Here is a 22,774-nt window from a genome sequence, read left to right on the forward strand (position 1 = left end):
AGACCATTATCTGAAGAATCGGCCAACACAGGATTAGCACTGTAGTTGCTTAATCTTTTAATTGTCTTCCTAATAAAATATGTTGCTAATTGTTTAGGATATTTTGGCCTTGCATTCCAAAAGTCATGTTTGCATTTTTCTTTGCATACGTTGTAAAAACTAATATACAGTGTCATTAAAAAGTAATGTGACTGTTTTTAAACAAACATACCATGTCATCCAAATGTGCTTTTGCTTCACAGTGGTCACCTCAGAACACCACTCACTCACTCTAAAGCTCAGCCATTACTCACAGTATTTCTACCTCCTTTTGAAACTGCTTTCTAAGTCTGCACCACACACAGGCATACACATTTCTAAATATCCTCAATGGTGACAAATTTCATAATTTGAAAGTCAATTTTAGCCATTTTCATCATTTCAAAGAGACATTTATAGCCAACTCTGGTGAGTAAAAAAAAAGCATGATGAATCTTGGTATAAAATGCGAATAGAAAGTAATCAGATAGATGTTTTAGTCAGGCTTGCAAATGATTCAAAAGACAGTTCTGAGAGAAAGTTTTCCAAAATGTTTCGGACAAGGGCATCAATGGAATCAGGGTTTTGCTTCTCTGGGTGACAATTTTGAAAAACAACATTAATATGAATGCATAAATTATAATGTGATCATAGTCTTTAAAAATCAAACTCTGTACTTTTCACTCACACTCTGCAAATACAAAATAGAGCAGATATACATCTTCATTCTGAAGGTTATTTACGCACATTCTGAAGCTTCCACTGGGCGAAACTAATCACAGGTTGATTTGCAAAATATCATATATAATATAAACTGAACTCTTTTGATCTTTCAAAAAAGTACAATTTTTAGAAAGTCTTATTTTCATAGTCAGATATTTACATCCAAACCCATTCTTAGGCTTCTATAAACTTTTCCTCCCCTATGCAGTCAAAACCTGACAAGAGCTCACTGTGGTATTACGTGCAAAAATTGCAAATTTAAACAAGGTGCGATCGTATACGTTTTCACACGTTATTGTATCATGTTGCACCAGAACACTAATGTATGCACAGTTCCAAAATAGCTTGGGTTATTACTGCACAGCCTTGAAAACTATGAAAATCCCAGTAAGAGTACCTTTCAAAAGCTGTTCCTTCATTATCGCACACAAGTAAAAGCTTGCTTTCACTATTTGTATTTTACAACAGGAAAAAATACAGAAATGTCTATGACATTGTCTCATAATTCTGAGGTCTTACTTCTTGTTAGACTCTTTGTAGTTATAAAAGTTGTTTCATCAATATGAATATGACAGTGGGACTCAATGCTATTTAATCGACTCAATTATGGAACAAGTGTGCTTTTCTTCCTTATGCTGCCCTACTTTCCTTTAAGTTGCATTTGAATTATTGATGAAGTTGCAATAAAGAATTTCTTTGTTACACATAGTTTAGAAGTAAAGAATGATGTTTCATGGTTAAGTTTTAGACCCACAGTGATAAAAGAAACACACTTGTTGTCCTTTCAAAGAAAATCAATAGCATGGTACAAGTTTAAAAGAATGACTTTTCCTTTTTTTTCTATTGTCTTGACAACATGATGTGCTGAAATCATGACGATAAATACAAATATAAAAGGAGAAAATGGTAAGCCAAGTGCGCTATAGAAAATACCATTCCAGGTCTTTCTAGGTATTGAAAAGATTTATACCTATGATGAATTTAGGTTCTGCTTTTCCTCAAGTATTTCAAGGACCCGTTGAGACTTGTAGCAGGATAAGGCCCTGAAAAATGGAAGAATGACTAGTTGTGGAGACAAGGACAATGTTTCTTATTTAGACGACTCTAATCACTACATCACGGATGCCCTGTCCATTCCATTTTCCAAACACCAGCCAGAAGGATCTTTTTAAAATGCAAATCTGAATCCTTTAATGACTTGCCCTTACTTTTTTGATAAAAACCCAGAACCTCAGCTGCATCTACAAGACGCTACATGACAGGACTCCAGCCTCCTCCTCCAGCCTCATTCTTCATGACTCTTGCCCTTCTTTTCTGTGCCCCAGCCACTCTGGTCTCCTTTGGTTCTTCAATATCCCAACCTTTAACCTACTTCAGAGCTTTGCACAAAGTGTTCTTTCTCCATACTCAACCACAGCTTACTTCTCTTCATATTCCAACCCAAATGTCTCATCCTCCTGAAAGTCCTGCTGGGACTTCTAGAATAAATCAGGCTACCCTATAATATCTCCTTATAGCTCCCTGTACTCATCCTCCATAATATACTCCATAGTACTCATCACTAGCCCTAGAATACAACTTTCACAGCCAACCTACGTTCACCAAGTCACCAGAGTAACGGATGTGCTCCATTCCCTCCGTGAAACATACTATTAGCCAGGGTACCTTAATAGCAAAAAGGCTACTGTAGCACACCACACACTCCCACTCTAACTGCTTTACTTATCTGCTTGATCCCAAGGCTCTTTATACCATTTCTATTTGCCACTGTAATGGAGTAAATTCATTAAATATTACATAAGTAATAGAGTATGAGGGCAAAAAGGATGCCGTTAGTGACACTAGATTGAATGCTTTTTTAAGGAATAAAGGTAGATTGTTTTTAAAGACCACTAAATTAGGTGTCTAGTAGCTTCATAAAATTGGAATAAAAATCAAAAAAGCTAGACAAACTTCTGCACTTGGATTGCTTGCCAAATGCCTTGAAGTTCTCCTATCATTTTTAGCAAACCAAAAGTAAAAACCACAGAACATATATTTTGGGTGTGACTTACCCAAGAAGATGACAAGGAATGTTACTCAAGAGACCCATCCTTAAAAGCTTCAACTATACATCAATTAATTGGCAAACTGATAAATATTGATAAACAATGGAACACCAATAAACAAACTGACTAAACATTGTTTAAAATCCCAAAATATTTAAGGAAGGATGACATCATTTCTCTAAGATTCTATGCTTTAGCAATTTTTTTTTAAATTAACAATCCAGTTGCCAGTCACAATTACACCGGAGAAAATGTCTCTCCAGCATGATTAGCTGATTAAACTCCATCTTTCTCACTAGATTGGAAACTCCATAAGGGCAGGGGCCAAATCTCTTTTACTTACTATGGTAACTCCATTACTCAACATTTGTCATATGTGACAAAGAACAGACTCACAATAAACATATTTTAAATGAATGAATTAAGAGTTAATCATAGTCAAATACAACACTATATATTTAAAATTGCTATTAAGATCAATATGCAAATGGCTATAAAGAGAATAAGAACAAATGTGGATGGAATCACCTGAAGATGTCAACGCACAGTATTTTTTTGAGAGACAGTATATGTCCTTTACTCAGTAATGGAAAGATCATTTGTATGTATATAAAAAAGGAAGCTTAATTATTATTTTTAAAAATAGCACACTCTAGCATAATGAGGTTTCTGCCTTTTAACTTATGAACTATAGTTTAAATTATATGATTAGGTTTACTTAGGAATCCAACCATGATTACCATATCCTTATTAAGATTTCTATATACTGGTTCCAAATCTGGCTACCTTTTAATTTAATCTGTAATGAAAAGTAGTAATAATGCTAATAACGCCACCTGAAATGTATTTATCCCCTTCCTTCCAAGAAATTCAAAGCAACCAACATTTGTGAGCAGACACTGTTAAATACAAAAATGAAAACACAACTGAAATGAACTCTTATTAACAAAATAAAAGATGTTAATAAGGAAGCCAAGCTATCTAAAGTTCAGGCACAAGATAAATCTGGAATAATTCTTTAAAGCCAGGCTGAGTTTTGCTACAAAAATGCTTATAAACATTTAAAATTCCAAAAGGACATGAAGGAACTTACTACATTTAGGAAAGGTTTGCCTTTTCAGGTTCTATACTGCTGAGAGACACAAATGAAGATATCTTTTAATTGTTGCATGCAACATTTATAAATTTATGAATCCAAGGAAAAATAAGCAGTGAGAGAACATTCAAAAGCATTCTGGCATATTAGGCAGGATATGGCTCATAAATTAGAGCCAGATATACAGAGGGGTAATGGTGTCAGTGTGGCCCCAACCTTTTAGTTAATTATGAGGAATTGCTAAACAGAAGGAAATGCTAAGTCATTATGACGCTGGCTAGCGCAAACACACAAACAGACATACACACGTGTGCACACACACACACACACACATTCCTTTCATGATTTTTAAAATATCTTAAAGTACTATAACTGTGTTCTAAAACCTTATTTATTTCTTAATACCTGTAGTTCACACTATCATATTTAAATAGTTGCAATAGGTCAAACTCATAAAATTGTCAAAGTTTGACACCAGTACGCTTTCTCCCCTATTAAGTATATAACTTATGCTCTAGAAAACTAGCTCAAAGAGTCTTCAAGGTGGGTTCAAAAAAAAAAATCCACTGGCATGCTAAAAGAGAATATTACAATTTTTATTTATATTTCTTATTCTATAGATATCCTTTATTCCCTCTTTATCTCAGGCCTTTAAATTCTACTTTTGCATGTCTACTGTTAGTAAAGTAATATTTTCTTTTTTTACTGATGGTATATATACATTATCAAAAAAAAGTTAGGAGAACACTGACTTAGATGCCCATCTGGGAACCTGAAAAACCTAGGCCTATACTCTTGTCCACATACTGGGCAAGAATTCCTCCTGCTTTATAAATACACAAAGACACCATTACCACCACCATATGTCTATGTCCAATCAGCTGTCCTACCTCCAATTAAAATGTCCCTTGGTCTTACTCCATAAAGACATTTTCTCCAAAGCTGGAAGTTCAAGATGATCCACACATTTCTTTTTTTCATCTAACTATTAATAGGTTGCCACAGGGGCCTTCATTTCACAACTGGAAGAATTTAATGTTAATGCCATTCTCTCTCTTTTGTTTTACCATTTTGTCACACATTGTGGCTTGTGGACTACACTGTCTAATTTTTAGATAAATTAACCCTCATAAAGCAGAGAAGTGGTTTTAAAATATGTCCTACAAAACAAAACAAAAATCTAGGAATTTTTAAAGTAATACTAATAATGCAAATATAAGTGAACATGGGAAAATGGCAGAACTGTATCTTTTAGACCCACTGCTAGCTCTTTGTCAGCCATATTTCAAGAAAAACCTATGAGAATTCAAAACAATAGTCTCGGGAAGGTTGTGTTTAGTGGATACTGTAGTGTGCTACGTAGCAGCACTCATTTCCTAGCTACCAAGAGTGCTGGCTGCTGAAGACTCACATCTAAGGCCTTTCTCAAGAACTGCCCTCATCCAAAGTTCCTCCAGCTCCCCAGGGATGGCCCACATCCAGCACCAATGTATGGTTACAAAGGCCTGGCCCCCTTGTCTCAGTTTAGGACATCTCTAAGGAGCTATTCAGTCCCAGAGCTCCTCATAGGTTAGCTGAAGCCCCAGCTGCATCACAATCAACTTCTCCTTAGGCCCATCCTGCTTCTCTGAGCCCCTCACAGGTGCTGTTGCCAAGAACCTTCCCAATAAATCCAATGCGTGCAAATATACATGTCAGAGGTGGTTTCCAGGGAGCTCTGATGTAATACCACTGTTACTTCAACTATTATTTAAACTAAACCTTGCTCTCGGAGTTTACTGTGCCCTGAATATTAGCTCAAGTATAACACATGTACATAAATTATGAATATGTGTCAGTGCATGCATGCACATTCTACAGGATTGTGTGCTCTAAAAATTCTACTGGGCCTCCCTGGTGGCGCAGTGGTTGAGAGTCCGCCTGCCGATGCAGGGGATACGGGTTCGTGCCCCGGTCTGGGAGGATCCCATATGCCGCGGAGCGGCTGGGCCCGTGAGCCATGGCCGCTGGGCCTGCGCATCCGGAGCCTGTGCTCCGCAACGGGAGAGGCCACAACAGTGAGAGGCCCGCATACTGCAAAAAGAAAAAAAAAAAAAAAAAAAAAAAATTCTACTGATAGGGTACCCCTAAAGTATTAACATGTCACCAAATACGCATTTTAACTGCTGACTTAAGGAGTCAGTTTTGCATTTTCTGGCTAATGTGTCATTAGTTCATTCACAAGCAAAGCAGACCATATGTTACCGAACATCATAAGGTTCCCCATGGCCTAAAAGACAGAATTTGGGGCATTTGGCCTATAATAAAAAGACCACCTTGATTCTGACCACTGCCAACATCACAGCCTCATCTCAGCTGGTTCCTATCATATACTTTACGTTCTACCAACACCAAACTCTCTGTAATGTCACAAACACGCCATGCCATTTTTCACCTTCTTGCCTTTTTACTCACGTTGTCCTGTCTGCTTGGAATACCCTCCTCCCTTCTCAAAGCACCACCCTCTTCCTTTCTTAGCTTAATTCAGAGCCTTTCCAAGGGCAGGTTGGCAGAAGCAGTGTGCCCAAGTACAGGCAATAAGGGAGCTCAATGTCTGCAGAAATTTTAAGAAGCACAATATAAATGACTAAAAGTCAATGGTCTTTTTATTATCTAATTCTAAGACTAACTCTAAATTATGTCAGTGATAAAATGATCCTTCCAACCACAGAGGACTGCCCCCAAGACCCACCCTGGATATGTCACTCCACCTTTTTAAGCCTGACTCAGAAATTCCAGTTAACATTGGGCACTTCTAGTAAAACCTGTAAGTTTGAACATAAGCCATTATTAACTCCAGGAAAACCAAAAAAGTTGTATAAAAAGTAAAAGTAATCAATATATAATATTCTCAGTGATAAACAACATTTTAAAGAGTCAAAGTAACTGTGTGTTTTTTGAGGTATTTTTTGTTTTTTTATTTGTTTTGTTTTATTTTTTATTTTTGGCCTCGGGGCTTGTGGGATCTTAGCTCCTGGACCAGGGATCGAACCCAGGTCCCCTCAGCGAAAATGCCTAGTGCTAACCACTGGACTGTCAGGGAATTCCCATAACTGTGTTTACTGAACTGATTTAACCCTAAAAAAGGGGGGAGATGAAAGTATATTGGGACAATGGGAAAAGGAATATGTGTGGTTTTAGGAAGTAGGGGTGGGGGAAGTGTAGAATAACAAAGCCAAATAGTAGGAGGTTAATCAATAACTAACATTTTTTGAAAAATAAGGAGTCAACGTTTTATTTAGAAATAAAGAGTTGGAAGTAATAGGAATGGAGTGGCATGATCTTCAGTAAGACAGGAGTGCTATTTTGTTATGTAGCTTTGAATTTTATACGATATACATACTTTATTTTAGTATGTATTTAATTGATTGATAAAATACTCAGCTCATACATCAATTCACTTAGAAAATCTTCCCCCAACCTCTCTTCTGTGCTCTCAAAATACTCTATCGCTATACCTATCACACTGATATATAATTACCAGTTTATGTTACTAGCTTCCCTATCAAATAGAGGTTTATGCAGACAAGAAGCAAGATTTACTTATATCTGTATCCCCCTGGCAGAAATGATACATAAATTTAAATCCAAATCTGAACTCAATAATTTTTTTGAGCTCCAAGTAGACAAAAGTAGTAATAAGACACAGGTTTCTGATTTCAAACAATAACATTTATGACCATAAAATGTCATCACATGGTGGAGCTCATTATGGCCAAGGATTGTTTTATAGACTTTGTACTCATTCTCTCATTAATCCTGCACAACTGCTCTATGAAGTACATCTAATTATCCCCATTCTGCAGATGAGGAATCACACACTGAGAGAGGTTAAGTAGACTGCCATGCTAACGACATAAATGATGATCCAAAATAGGAGTATAATATTGAACTACAGCATCCACATCCCTAGGCAAACTCACAATATCTCTCAAAGGATAAAGCATATTCACAACATGCTTACAATACAGTACAGTATACAGTTAAAGCCTTAAAAGTGGTTATAGATATAAATATCATAAGATCAGAAGGAGAGATCTTCAGTCAGTATATTCTGTGGGGATGCTGTGGAAAAGCAAAATTTAATTTGGAAATTAAGGAATGGGTAGGGTTTCAGAAAATCTATATGAAGGGATGATATATACAAAAGGAAAGCATAGAAACGTGAGAGCAAATACATATGTGTAGACAGGAGGGACTGTAAGTTTTGTATCAAATCTCTCTGCTTGAATACTCAAGAGCTAAAGCAGGTACAGATCCAGCCAGCAGAATCCCTCAGAGGCGTATGGACTTATGCATCTCTTTTCTAAACCTATGAAACATGGAAACAATGAGTAATTACCAGATGGAATATTCCATTAGTTTGGTGGAGGGGGAGTGGCCGGGGGACAGTTACCTGAAACTGGGCAATTTCCCCTCCAAGTGTGCTTGTGAAACCTTTCCTTTTGTCTCCATCTCAAACACGACTGCTAAAGTCCAAAATCCAAGCCACCATCTTTCTCTTGCGTGAGTCACTACAATATTTTTCTTACTAGCTTACCAAATCCATCCCTGCCTCTCTTAAATTTGGTCTACATGCTCTAGCCACAAATTTTATCAGTCTTTTGCTTAAAACTATTCAATGGGTTTCTTATCACCCTTATTATGAAGACTCACCTTTACAGCCCCGTCCATGTCCATTTCCCAGTCACTTTGCTCCAGCCATGCTGGCCTTCTAATTCCAGGAACACATCCTTCTCCCTCTCTCTTTGGAGCTTTTGCACATGCTATTCCCTATGTCCTCTTTACCTCATTAACCATCCTTCAAACGTGACTTCCTCATGGCAGCCTCCTCTGACTGTTCTGCCAAAATATCAGATACTTGTCCTCTATGTTGTACATAATTTTGTGAAATATAGTTCCACAATTTGCAATCAGAAATGCAGTTGATTATTTGATTAAAATTTATTTGCCCCAATAGAATTTAAATCCTTGCATGCAAGATATGTGCCTGTTCCACACATCACAGACTCTCTAGCAGTTAATGTGGTGCCTGGCTCATAGTAGGTGCTCAACAAATATTTGTTGATTACTGAATGAATGAAGGGACAAAATCAAAAGAGAAAGTTGAAAGAGAGAGTCAAGTGGATTGGGAACCAAGGAAAGTCAAATGATGAGGAGGTTTGAAGCAGATGGAAAAGCAACTCCGGAAGAATTCCCTAAGTCAGACGGGGTTCAAATGCGGGCAATGGCTTTTAGTGCAATGCTCGTGGAAGGCCCCTGGCATGAACATTCTGAGAGGAGTTGACAAGGCTCACGTGTCACAGACAGTTTGAGAGTCATTCAAACTGACAGTCAAAGACAGTTTTGAGAGTCATTCAAACTGTGCTCAGCTTGAATCCAGATCAGAAGCAAACTGTTCTCAAAAGGAAGGTTTCAAATATGAGCCTGAAAAGGTAGAAGACTTGGAGAAGATGGTAAGGCCCTTAAAAAACAGACTTAAGGGTCTGGGTCCCATCTGTGTGTAGTATTCAGGCACCATGAATGTTTAAGAAAGGGACAACATAACCTAAATAGCAGGTTAGGAAGACTGACCTGACAATTGTAAACAAACAGTACAGATTGTAGGGAGAGATCCCACTTTGGGGAACTTTGCAAAAGTTCAGAAATAAGCCGAAAAGAGCCTGTCCTAGAGTGACAGAAGTGCATATATAAAGGAAGGGGGAAACACAAGCATAATTTCGAGGGATGACTCAACAGGACTTAAAATATATTTCCTATATTACAATGGGTAAGGGCCCAAGCCTCAGAATCAGACCACTCTGGGTTCAAGTCTCAGCTCCACCACATACTAGCTACACTACTTTGGGCCAGCTCAGTTACCTTATCTGTATAATGGAGCAACATCTGTATCTACATCAGAGAATTCCTGGGAAGAATCAATACAAATAAAAATAAACTGCTTAGCACAATGCCTAGCAACAGTAAACTATCAGTCAACATCAACTGCTATTTCAAGCTAGACAGGCAAAAGGGCACAATAATGGCATGCCAAGGAACTTATTTTGGGGGGCTTGTCTTCCTGTCCCAAGAAGATAGTCCCCTATATTGTAAAGATTTAACTCCTGTCCTGGCTTCTGCCTGATCTTCTTTATAACACATTTGCCTTTCTGGCTTCTGATCTGGATGAATGCCAAACACAAGCTCTGCCGACTCTTTCAGGGACCTTATTCTTCAAGCTGCTTGAGCCATTTCTAAACTTAAGCTTTTAACATTTATTTCCAACTTGCCCTCTTACTCTAATGCCGCCCCCTAGAAGCAATCCTGGATACTAAACTTGGAGACAAAAACCCTCCGTGGCTAAATACACCACTTCTCTCTTCCTGAGAAATGTCAGAAAGATTATGTTGAAAGCAAGTGCAATGTTAAACTCGGTTTTTAAGAGTTAACAGAGAATGATTTTTTTTTTCCTCCAAGGATGGGTAATAGCATCAGATTCTGAAATTAAGCACAGCAGGAAGAAAAAGCCTGCATAGATTTCACAGAGTATCACAGGCCTCTGCAATAAAGCACTTAAAAATGCCTTGTATTGCTAATTCTTTACACAATCTTCTTTTATTTCCAAAGCAGTATGCGGGGCTTGAGCCACAAGACGCGCATTGATGTTAACATTACACCGTTTGAATTAGAGCCATTTTTCTACTGAAACTCCAGTTAGGTTTAGAATTACTTTTCACCGTTTTTTCCCCCCAATACATTTTCCAGCCTGACTTTTGAGATCAAACGAATGGTTGCCTCTTCTAACAATGCTGAACCCACCTTTGCAGTCATTACCTTAGCAAGCATCCTTCCTCTCAAGATTACAATAACCAGGCTTTGAGTTATATGGAAAATATGCCTACTAAAGGTCACTGGATCACAGGTCACTCTGGGAATTCTAAGTGAAGGAAGGCAACTCTCTTCACCTGCCTTCAATTTCCCACCTCCCCTGCCCCCAGCCCCAGTCAATACGCTTCATTCACAGATTGAACTCTTCAGCAAATACTTATTCAATAGCTAATATCGGCAAGGCACTGAGCTAGGCATTACCGTGGATTTTCGACAACAGTAAAATGAAAGTGACATGAACAGCAAAGCGCTGCTTGGTGACAGGCAAACAATCCGATGGACAGCCTACTAAGCTCCAAACAGACTAAGAACTTACAGCTTTATGAAGATTTGCTATTTTCACAATCACCAATCTATTGGTTAGCATTTGTAAAGATTTTTTTTCTCTCTTTTTACAAGACATGTTTGTAACGTTTAAAAGCTTTCTTTTCCAGTCCGTGTGGAAACCCGGTCATTTATTCAATAAATATTTATTAAGTACTATGATCATTTGGAGAACAAAACAGGCTCAGTCCCTATCCTCATGTAGTAATTGCTGCTCCCAAGATAACACACACAAACAGCAGCCTGATGATTGGATCCCATACAAACCTCAGGTTTGTTTCTGCATTGTTTATCTGTTTGCATGAAGGCACTCTCCTGTAAGGACCATATTAGGCTAATTACAACCTTGTCCTTGTCTGATCTCACTAGGATTCCTTTCCAGCACACGCCTTCTCGAGTTCTTTAACCACAATAATCATAATCAAGCTATTCTAATCTATTCTCCACATATTACTCTCTCCCACCATCTGTTTTTATTCATTCGTTAAGCAAAGGTCTTTCCGTACCTACTACGTTCCAGACACTGTTCGAAACATTTGGGATACAGAACTGCAATAAAGAAATCAACCCCTGGTCTTCAGTTTACTTAACCACCTGTCCTTGAAAAGAAAGATCTTTTCAAGCCTGGAATGCACAGAACTGCCACCCTTCCCCTGCCCCAACCCACTCTGTGTTAGGTCCCCTCACTCTGGACCTTAAGCACGCTAGTGTTTTATATACTCAAATTTACTTAGGTTCTTTAAATTTTATTTCAAAACTCCTAACACCAAGTCACCAAAAAAGTCTTTCTAGCAATCCAGCAATCACCTGTGCTTTATCTTGGCCCTGCCACTACTCTCTGAGCATCTTACTTTATCTCCATATGCCATATATATAACTTACTACCAAACAGGTTTTTAATCACCGGTTCTCAAACTTCTATGTGCAAAAGAATCGCCAGTCATGCTTGTTAAAAATTCACGGTTACAGGGCTTCAACCACAGAGGTTCAGGTTCCCTACATCTGAGGGGGAGCCAGAAAGGTAGATTTTCAAAAACATCCCAAGTGGTTTTCAGCGAGGTGACAGGGTGATCACCTTTGAGACACTGTTCTATAAATTCCTTTGGTATCCGTTTTTATGTAGTCAGAAACTCTGCTTCAAGTCAGAAAATATTTCCTGTTAAGTACAGCTTAAGCAACATCTAACTGTGTGTTCAGTAAATACTCATTTGGTTAATAAATGGATCAGTGGGTACTTGATAATAGTAAGTGACTTTTAGAAATTACAGCTCAAGGGCTTCCCTGGTGGCGCAGTGGTTAAGAGTCCGCCTGCCGATGCAGGGGACACAGGTTCGTGCCCCGGTCCGGGAAGATCCCACATGCCGCGGAGCGGCTGGGCCCGTGAGCCATGGCCGCTGGGCCTGCGCGTCCGGAGCCTGTGCTCCGCAACGGGAGAAGCCACAACAGTGAGAGGTCCACGTACCGCAAAAAAAAAAAAGAAAGAAAAAAAAGAAATTACAGCTCAAGCATCACTTTCAGTGACCACTTCTCACCTGCTCCTAAGTATCCCTGTGGTAGGTAGGCAGGCATCAGTGCTCCCATTTCATGGGTGGGAACCCCACACCAGTATCTTGGCCACAGCAGGATGAAAGAATACATGTGGTTGAGTCAAAAAGACTGAAATCCAGGCAGTGATTCTCCTGTTCACTAACGGAGGAAAATGAGTGAGTACCTGACCCCCTGGAGTTTGTTTGGCCATCTGTGAAAAGGGGATAATTGCCACCTAATCTGTGGGCTGTGAGGATTAAAGGATATTATCCATGTAAAGCACCTAGCACGTGCCTGGAACATGGTCGAGGCTCAACCACTGTTAGTTTTCCCACCTCCCCATCATGCAGGGCTGCCTTGAATAGGAATGAAGCTCAGTTGGCAAGACAAGTTGGCTCAGCAATCATTGATTCTGTGGCTGCCCTGTTCCAGGTACTGTGATTGTGCTGGAAATACAACACCATGCCTTCAAGGAGCTTACCTTCCAAATGTTTGTCACCTATGGCCACCCCTTTCGAACCAGGCAGCAGAGTACTTAGAGAACTCTCCACTTCTCACTTCCTCTGGTGAAGTTAACTCAATGCACAGAGGTGATGGTGCCAGAAGGAGAAAGACCTTGTGGGAAGAGAAGGGTTAAGAAAAGCCCAGTAAGCAGTGACAGGGGAAGGGAGGCACGTTTGCGGGGCTGAGGAGGTCCCTAGAAATAAATAGTGAGCCCATTAACTTTCTTTACAAACTTAGAGATTTGTTTGCTTGGTTGGTTGGTTAGTGTGCATTAAATCTGTCACTTTACTTCCTGATTTAATGTAGAAAAGGCACCACTATTCTGCTACTAGTAAAGGTACGGTGGAGATGAGGTTGAGAAAGTGAAGTATGGAAAGTCAAGACAGAGTTATAAGAAATGGTATGCACTTGTTCCAAAGCAGCTCCCAGTGAAAGAGTAAAGCAATGAGACTGACTGTGCCAGATACATGTGAAAGGCTGCCAATACTGCACAGTGACACCGAGCATCGCCAGAACATACATGCAAACCCCAGTCAGCCCCTGATACCACACGTCAAACAAGTTCAGCTTTCAGCAGCCGTGAAGTGCCCCAGGGAATCCTAGCAGGCATCCGATCTGAGGGCAGGCCCTAACCCAGAATGGGGATGGACCAGCAACTGCAGAGGGTACAACGCCTGGCTCAGCAGAGAGCCTCTCCAAATGTTCAGTGTGTCAACCTTTTTAACTAGCGACATTGAAGCAACCAGCACCCGCTATTTGGGGAAAACTATGCCAAAAGCCTCACAGTAAGCAGTCCTTATCCTGGGCACAGATTCCCTAGAGGGGGCACTTGTCTGAGGAATGTGTCAAAAATTAGCTCTCTCTTCCTGCCTCCCATCCTCCTTGGATTCTGAAGCTGTCCCGGTGCCAGTTTCCCACAGTACCATACACAGAACCACCTAGAAATCAGGGGCAAAATACCAGTGGTCTCGTGTATCCCAACATGCTAAGTCAATGTCTTCCATCCCCCAAAGGCTCCCCAGCAGGCGCAGAAGGATGGGCACCCCGCCAGCCATCCTGCCACGACATTACCGAGAGCCTCGTCCTCCCCCGCAGCTGCCCCTCCCCCGACGCTGGCCCCCCAAAAATAGCAACAACTCAATTCTCAGTCCAATAACGTCTTTTCTCAGATGTTGTTCTCCCAGTAGGTAGAAGAATGAACTGCTGCAAGGCCACCAGCTCCTCTACAGTTTCTTTTAATTTAAAGTTACAACAGGAGGGAAGAAAAGAGACTTTCTATTAAGGGACAACTCCCTGAAGGGTCTCTTAGCTGACAATCGAAGGACTGCTCATGGCAGTGATCAAATCTAACGCAACAAAGTGCTGGTGGCTCTGTGACTCATCACAGCAGGAGCTCGCGCTGAGGGCCACTTGAGTTCAGTGCTTTGTGCCGCGCACGGCAAGTTGGTTTAGGAACAGTAACACAGGGGAGCAAAGACTCGCAAGGTGTTTGAGGCTCAAGATAAAATGCAGACTTACAGTGCAAGCTGCTTCTCAACTGAATAGGAAGCCTAGAGGGGTAAGGAAATGAAGAGACTGTTCTGTCTACCTCACGCTTTAGGGCAAATTACCAGAAGATGGTCAAGGTCAGTTGGTCTATCTGTTGCACTGTTTACAGCCTCATAAAAATCAGGACTGAAGCATGAGAACTGAAGTGAGCTATTCTGAAAAGACATTAAGGATGTCTGCTTGCATAAACAACACCTTCTAATTACATGAACTACCTACCGTTTAAATATATTTACCATCACCTGATACGATTCACCCATACCTCCCAACTGCATTTTATGAGTACATTAAAGAGAGAGAAATATATGTTGAGCATTTCACCTGTATCATGCGTGGCATTATGGATTTACATATAATCTCATATAACTTCATTTAATCTTGACTAGCACTCTGTGAGGTGACATAATCATTACTCTCATTTTACAATGGAGAAAAGTAAAGCATCAGAACTCAAAGAAATGCCAGGTCTTTTTTTTAGTGGCAGGTCCACCCAACCAGAGCGAGTGCTCAGGGCTTTACTTCCAAACCACAACTACACCAGTCAGATCTCCTGTGGCCAGAATATAATGGACTCAGTGTCCCACCGGCTGCCCCTCTCTGTCTCCAGTATCATTTGTGCTCCAAGGCCCTGCTTCCAGGGGGCTGCTCCTAGCCAAGGACTGAGCACAGTGGGGGCTATGAATGCAGGCCATTCCACTGAGACAGAGGGTTCCTCCAACGGCTGACTCGCGGCTCCCCAGCCAAACCCTTCTCAGACTGCACTACAGCCAAGTTCTTCCAACTCAATCCTCTTTCCTTCCCTTCCTCCTTACATAAGTGTCAAACCCGGGTCATGGTTAAAAGGCTCTCCCAGTCCTCTCCTGTGCCCTCCCCCCCAAAAACGTCTTACATGTCTAATCCCATCTTGGCGTCTGCTTCTTCATGGACCCAAATTAATGCAATAACCAAGTCATTTATTTGCACTTTTTTCTTTTCTTAGCCTTTTCTTTATCTTTGGTCAGTTGTACTTACAGAGAAATTCTCTGACTCATTGCGAGAAGAAAACCACCACTTTTTCCATGTTACTGTACATCATCTCTTCAAATAGACAATGGTACACTGATTGTGCCTTTCTCCTTGCACCCAATGTAAACAAACAAACCTATGAGGTTCCCGATGAAGGAACTGTTAACTCTTTAGGGCAAAACATTGCGAAGTCAGACTTATCTCTTTTTCCCGATGGAACTTCTCTCTATCCACATGGGCTAAACTTAACAGAACCCAGAGGTACATGACTCTCAATGGATAACATCACAGTAAATTTTCACTAGTTTATACCTGTAACAAGAAATCAAAAATTATAACAAGAAGAGAGATCTATAGTTAGGTCCTCAAGTTTTTGTTCCTTTCACGGAAGGAACATTTATATGAATAAAAGATAGAATTCACACTTGCACCAAACACAGCATCTTAATAAAACCACATTGTCAGAGATCATATATAGACGTTACCTGAATCACCATTTTAAAGTGTTGATCTCAGCCTCAAGAAAGTGATATATTTTTCTTCTTGGATTCAAATAAGTTCAAAGCAAATACAAAATGAAGCTTCGAACATTATTAATGATCAAAATCTAGACTTGGGCTTCCCTGGTGGCGCAGTGGTTGAGAGTCCGCCTGCCAATTCAGGGGACACGGGTTCGTGCCCCAGTCCGGGAAGATCCCACATGCCGCGGAGCGGCTGGGCCCGTGAGCCATGGCCGCTGAACCTGCGTGTCCAGAGCCTGTGCTCCGCAACGGGAGAGGCCACAACAGTGAGAGGCCCGCGTACCACAAAAAAAAAAAAAAAAAAAAAGAAAAGAAAAAAGAAAAAGAAAATCTAGACTTGACTGAAGGGAGAGAATAGTGTAGCTAACATTTACCAAGCACCTCGTTCAGGAGAGACCCTATGCTAGGAATCTGATATACAATACCTACTGTAATCCGTGCAATATCCCTACAAGAAAAGGATTATAAACCCGAGCTTCAGAGGTTAAGAAAAGGGGCAGGGCACTAAATGTTCAGAACTCCAAGTGAAGTCTTGGAAGAATTATAAATAGACCTAAACTGAAAATCTCCAAACGCTAGTGGACTGGCTTCTTTTGCATCCTGGGTCTCTCCTGAATTCCCTAGCTCCCAGATTTGAACTGCTGCTGCAGTGACAAGGCAGTGCCTGAGCTTCCAGGGAATGCCAGGTGGAGGTCATCCCTTTGACTGCTGCACTATCTGTCCCCTTTGGACATGGGGTAGCACAGAATCACGAAGTAACTGAATGACAAGTCATTGGGCCTCAAAGATATAATCAGGTAGGGTTTTTTTTTTTTTAACTTATTATGAACTTTCAGCAATAAAGAATGAATGGACCTCTATCTGTAGAATTCAATAGCAACACCGTCACCACCACTGCCACTTCCTGGAGACGCATTTTTTTTCTGGGTGTTGTTTTTAAAGACTCAATTTTTATAGAGTGGCTATTTCATGTATTCTTTAAATGTATTCATTTTTCCCCTAATTTTATCAATACACTTCCCCCACTGAATGTCATCCTTACTCATAAGCAGAGTAATGACTTTCCTGTAAGGTATGCTTTGAGTGGTACAACAAAAAATCCCCATGTTTACAAGTATTTCTTCCTGGCAGCTTCAGTTGATACTCCACGTCTTTCTCTAAGGAATTAGATGGTCATGATAAACTGCAATAATAATAATAACAACTTTTAGTTAGAGAATTAAAACATAATAAGCTATTATCACCTTTGAATCCATTGGCTTATGAGCCAGAGGTTAAATTGGGCAAATGGGGCAGAAATTCAGAAGAGTTCATTAAAGCAAACTGGGAGGTAATCAAGGGCCCATCCTAAAGTTCAGGCCCCAGATCAGGAAAGCATTCAAAAGCACCCATATAGGCAGCTAAAGGGGTAGGGGTCTGGAGGAAACAACCCAAAAAGCAGATTCCCCTTTTTTTAAAAAACAAGAACACTGAATACAGCAGAGTTTATTAAAAAGTCCCATGGAAATGTCCCAATATGGCCCAGCTGAAAGTGACTAAAAGTGCCTGAATGTCTGCCCTGCTACTGAGCCTTAAGTGCTCCATTTCTGCCCCTTTAAATATAAAAATTCATTATTTTTAAGCAAAAGGTTAGATCCTTGCTTCACAGTCTTGAAAACTTCATTTTACTCTTCCATTAAGAGCAACTTTACATGCAAATGAACTGTTGGTTTAACTGAAGATTGTTAAATTACATCTCTTCATCTAAAATCCTTCTCCTAAATGTTAGGTATGAGTGATTTAAGTTATATCACACACGGCAAATAAACAACAAAGATTCCACTCACATTTGAGAATCATTTGCCATCCCCACTCCATAAGCACCCTCAAGTGGGAAATGGAATAACAAGACTGATCATAATTGGATTAAGAACTATAATTCTTTAATTCATTCATCAAATTGAGGCATTTGGAACAGTTTATTTACAGAGTTGTTTAGACAGTTTTGCATGGTGTTTTTTAAGATAAACCAAAATGCCTTTCTGAAAGAAGCTTCAGATCCCAAATCATTAACATATGAAAACCAAATGTAGACAATTTACAAATGGGTGTTTTAAAACAATGTTTGGAACAAAATTGGGCTTTTATTTTATTAACTATCTATAACTCTAAGCTCAGGGGATAGTTTATTTGAAACAGCCAAGCACTTTCTTTGCCTTTAATATAAATCTACATTTCTCAGGCTAAAAATTGTGACTGAGTATGTGAGGGAATGCACTGACTTCAGGCCTAGACAATAAGTTTTCCAGGTTACTCTCAAAACTCTAATTATAGCATTCTCTACCACTAGAGGTGATCAGATATTGGGTGAATCATCCAGGTTACGCCAATCAATCATATCCAACAATGCTACCTGCTGGAAATCTAAATAGTGTTCAACATTAGAACTCTAAGTTATTTGAAATCCAGTGTATTTTAGACTAATAAAAACAAGTTTTATCCTGCCCTGCATATTACATTTTTTATATAATCTAGACATACCTTGAAACAATGACTGTCTATCACTCAATAAAGGGATAGAGCTTTTACAAGAAAACGGTATATTCTTTTATCATTATATTTTTCATTTGCTTTAGAAGAGAAAAAATTCTCTAAGCATTCAAATTCTTTGGAAAATGAAATTTTAAACTCTCCCGACAGCTTGTGCTTTACTCTCAAAAAGGACAAAAAAAAAAAAAAAAGGAAGAAGCCATACCTGAGCATAAATTTCACTCTTCTTATTTACTGTTTACTCCATATTCTCCACAGATAACATCTTTATAAGCGTATATTCATTTTTTTTTCTTTTACAAAACCATGTGTCAGTCTAAACAGGATGTGCATTTACATGTATAGAACTAAGTTAACTTGAAATAACCACTGGATCTCAAATGCCTGGTTATTTACCAAATAAGTTTGAAAGTTTTGAATCCTGTATGGCATTCAACCAGAACTGCTTAATCTCAACAAGAAAACTATATAGGGTTTCCGTATTAAGAGCTGAAGTTCTTTTTTCCTGTATTAAGAGTACCCTTGCAAGTCTATATCAGATTGATTCACTATTGCCCATTCAAAAAGACTACAAAAAGAGATTTTTTAAAACCCCCAGGCAAACAAAAACTCTGTTATTTCTTCATGTACAAGGTTGTTAGAAGACCACTGGAAAGAAAGGACAAAAAAGAAAGAATTTCAAGCAAGTATGCTACTATATAATTAACACAAATAACTAAATAATTATGCACATCCCTTCCCACGCCCACAATTAAATGTTTTTAAACAACTCATGTGATGAAAGATCTACCTTTTAGGCAAACAAAAGCAATCTCTACCAGTTTAAGGATTTAACTGATGCTGTGTTGCATCAGTTTTAAGTGATGCTTATGATTTTTATCTCGTATACTTCTGAGGAATAAACAGTTGATGACATAATCTGCAGGAGAACTTTACACAATGCCTAAGAGAACTTTCAGTGTAAGTACTTATGATTTTAAATCACTGTGGCTGAATTTATCTAGGCTTCAGCCTCAGAGCTATATTTAAATCAGGAAGAAGCACCCCCAGAAACTCTGTCCCATGTATCTGCATTTGAAACCAGATTCCTTCCCTATCAGAGCTAATAGCAGTTCACGTACAGCTGAATTCCTTCAAAATTAGATCAAAATTTAGCAGCTCTGTAAAGACTCTAAGAAATCGTCCTCCTTCTAAATGCTATAAAAGTCAAACTTAAAAAACATTTCCGTATACTTTAAAACCATCTGGCCCTTAACCTAATCACGTTTGGCAATCGAGCCTCACTCCTTGTAACCCTGATCAAAAACTGCTCTGGTTTTTCTGATTGAAATGTCCATTGCCTACAAATCTCCCACACGCCTACTGGATTGCCCTGTTTTGTTTGTGGGGAGGGGTTTTTTAAGGATACTAGGGGCCATTATGTATGAACAGCAAGGAAACAAATCACTGTCTAGTCCCTTTGCAGATTCCCACACTTATTACCCAAAATCCCACAGATCTCCCTTGGTCTTGCCTTTGACTAAAGAACTGTGCTGGGCCTAAAGGCAGTCTCTGGGGAAATCGGCTCATGCCTTTCCTGACAAACTACTTTGGATATCTGGATATTGTGAGGATTCCCAACGGGGTGAGAACAAATCCCTAAACTTTTCTCAAGAAGTACTGTTGACTGCCACCCAGAGTGCCTGGGTTGGTTGACACTGAGAATATCTTTCTGCATATTCAAAGAATTCCTCATTTCGACCCGCTTTAATTGAGAAAGGAAGACATCAAAATGGATTCACATTCACCACACTCTGCATTTGGTCAGAGGCCAACGTCTTTAGATATTCACCAGGGTCAATCTATTTATTAATAGATTTGCTTTGTAACATTTAAGGAAAATGACTCAAAATATGTAAACAGTGCTTCGTGTGCATCCGATGCCAGCAGACCAATACTCAACAAACTGCTGCTATCAAACGCAAACATTTCCAAATCCAATTTGATTTCAACTCGTATAACCTCTTTTCCTGGCTTATTACTGTAGCCCAAAAGTGCAAGCGAGATTTCCCAAACCCGCGCTTAAAGTGACAACACGTGAGCGGTCTCCACTTGGTACACGGAGTGGGGTGGGGGGAAAAAGTAGTTGCAATTAAAAATTAAAGCTTCCGGTGTCTGAAATCCCTAGAATCCTGAAGGATGAGACTCTTTTCCGAAATTCCGCGCCAGGGAGAGGGGGGAGGAGGGGTACTTCTGGGGACAGGGATGGCAGAAAGCGAAACAAAAAGACGAACAGGGGGAGCGCTCAGGTTGTGGGGTGGGCCGGGGGTCGCGCTTCTGTCCTGGGAAGGGTCAGGCCCTCCGGCCAACTTTGAGGGGCTGCCGTTTGGCGCCGGCCGAGATGCACGGGCGAGCCTAGGATTTTCCCTGCGCTCCTGCCCTCCTGGCTCATCACCACCTCCACCGCCACCACTTGCAAAACAATACCGGCAACAGCACGCAGGCTCCCCAGGCAAAATATAAAGTTATCGCATTTCCTGAACTGGGTCCAAGCCCGCACGCCGGGGTCCCCGCGGACGGCCGCCCCGCGAGGGGGACCGAGCGGCTGCCAGCCTCGAGCCGCCTCCCGCCTCCCCTCGCCCCCACCCCGTCCCCCTCCCTCTGTACTTGAGGAAAACTCCGGCAGCGGCCCCCGCCCTCCTCCGCCGGCTCTCCAGCTGGAGCCGCGAACGAGTGCGGAGCGGCGGGCACGGCGAGCGGCAGAGGGGAGCTCGGCGCCTTGGAGGGCTGCCCACCACCACGTCGGGACCGACAACAAAGTTAAAACGCTGCGATTCACGCACCTTACCGGCTCTCCTCAACGTCTCCTCAGGCGCGGGATGCAAAGTGGCACAGTGGCGGGCTGGGGGGCCCCGGGAGGAGACTGGAGATGGGTTTGGTGGCTCGCCTTTTTCACTCTGTGTGTGTGTGTGTGTCTGTGTGTGTCTGTGAGTGTGTGTGTGTGCGCGCGCGCGTCCCTCTCCCCCAGCCTCTCGCTCGCTCTCTCGCTCGCTCGCTCGCGCTCCCCGTGTAGCTCTCAAGGACGAGGTGAAATCCCTTTGCTGGTCATGAGGCGGCTTCAGAGACAAACAACACAATGCGAGTGCAAATAACAAAAGGCAAAAAAGACAGTCGGAACAATGGGGGAGGCGAGGGCAGCGCACCCGCAGCGGGTCAGCGCGGCCCGGCGCCCGCCCCGGGGGGTGCGGCGGGGGCGGGGGCGGGCGCCGGGGGGCGGTGCCGGGGGCTCGCGCTCCCTCCAGGTCGCCCCCGGGCTCCCGCAAACCCACCCTGACCTCCTTCCTGCCGCTCGTCGCCTGGCCGCCCTCTCTGTCCATCCGAAGGGAAGGAGCCCCAGAGTTTGCTTCCCCGGCTGCTGCAGGGTAAACTAGATGGTAAATAACGCGGCGATGACCCACACCATGCAGGAATGTTTCAAAACAAAACACAACAAAACAATCTGCCCTCCACTTAAAAGAGCGATAAAATGAAATGGCAGAAGGGGAAGGAGGCAGGGAGAAGGGGAATCTCTCCAGATCTCGGTGGAGCTCGCGTTTGTAAACACGCCTTCATGTTTGTTCAAGTCCCCTTTGTCAACTTCTTCCCTGCGCTGGAACCTCACCCGCTGTCCTGTAACCATTACCTGGGCCCCTTCGCGCCCCCCACCCCCGTTTGCACGCGGTAAAACCGGCACGGAGGGCGCGCGTGGAGGTCTGCGGGTGTCCGCGGAACCTTCCGGGTGAGGCGAGCCGCCGTCCGCCCAGCGCCAAGGCTGGAGCGGCGAGAGGTTGGGTTTTTAAAGCGACCAGTGCCTCCCCGAGAGCGGCTCTGCGCCCGCGGGTCCCCGCCGCCGGCACTTTGCACCCACCTACTCCTTGGCGGAGGGGGGAGGGGGGAGAAAAGTTTTGAGACACTCTTATCTCTGCCTCCCGGGCGGTCGAACTGGTTTTGTTTTGTGTGTGTGTGAAGCCCGAAATCCCAGTGCCCAAGAACCGGGGAATGATGTT

General features: G+C 41.6%; 1 protein-coding gene across 3 annotated transcripts in view; it reads right to left on the reverse strand.

Moving 5' to 3' along the window:
• The window catches only part of SOX5 (SRY-box transcription factor 5), a 1,022,130-nt gene extending 1,000,331 nt beyond the window's left edge, over positions 1–21,799 (reverse strand). For 2 of the 3 annotated variants that reach the window (XM_081248197.1, XM_081248195.1), the window contains exon 1: positions 21,572–21,799. The gene's annotated coding sequence lies outside the window, so the exon portion shown is untranslated. The remainder of the gene's footprint in view (positions 1–21,571) is intronic. The other variant, XM_081248196.1, reaches the window with a different exon arrangement.
• Between the last annotated feature and the right edge of the window lie 975 nt (positions 21,800–22,774).

The sequence above is a fragment of the Mesoplodon bidens genome, assembly GCF_964165515.1.
Source record: "Mesoplodon bidens genome assembly, chromosome: 11".
Lineage (NCBI taxonomy): Eukaryota > Metazoa > Chordata > Mammalia > Artiodactyla > Ziphiidae > Mesoplodon > Mesoplodon bidens.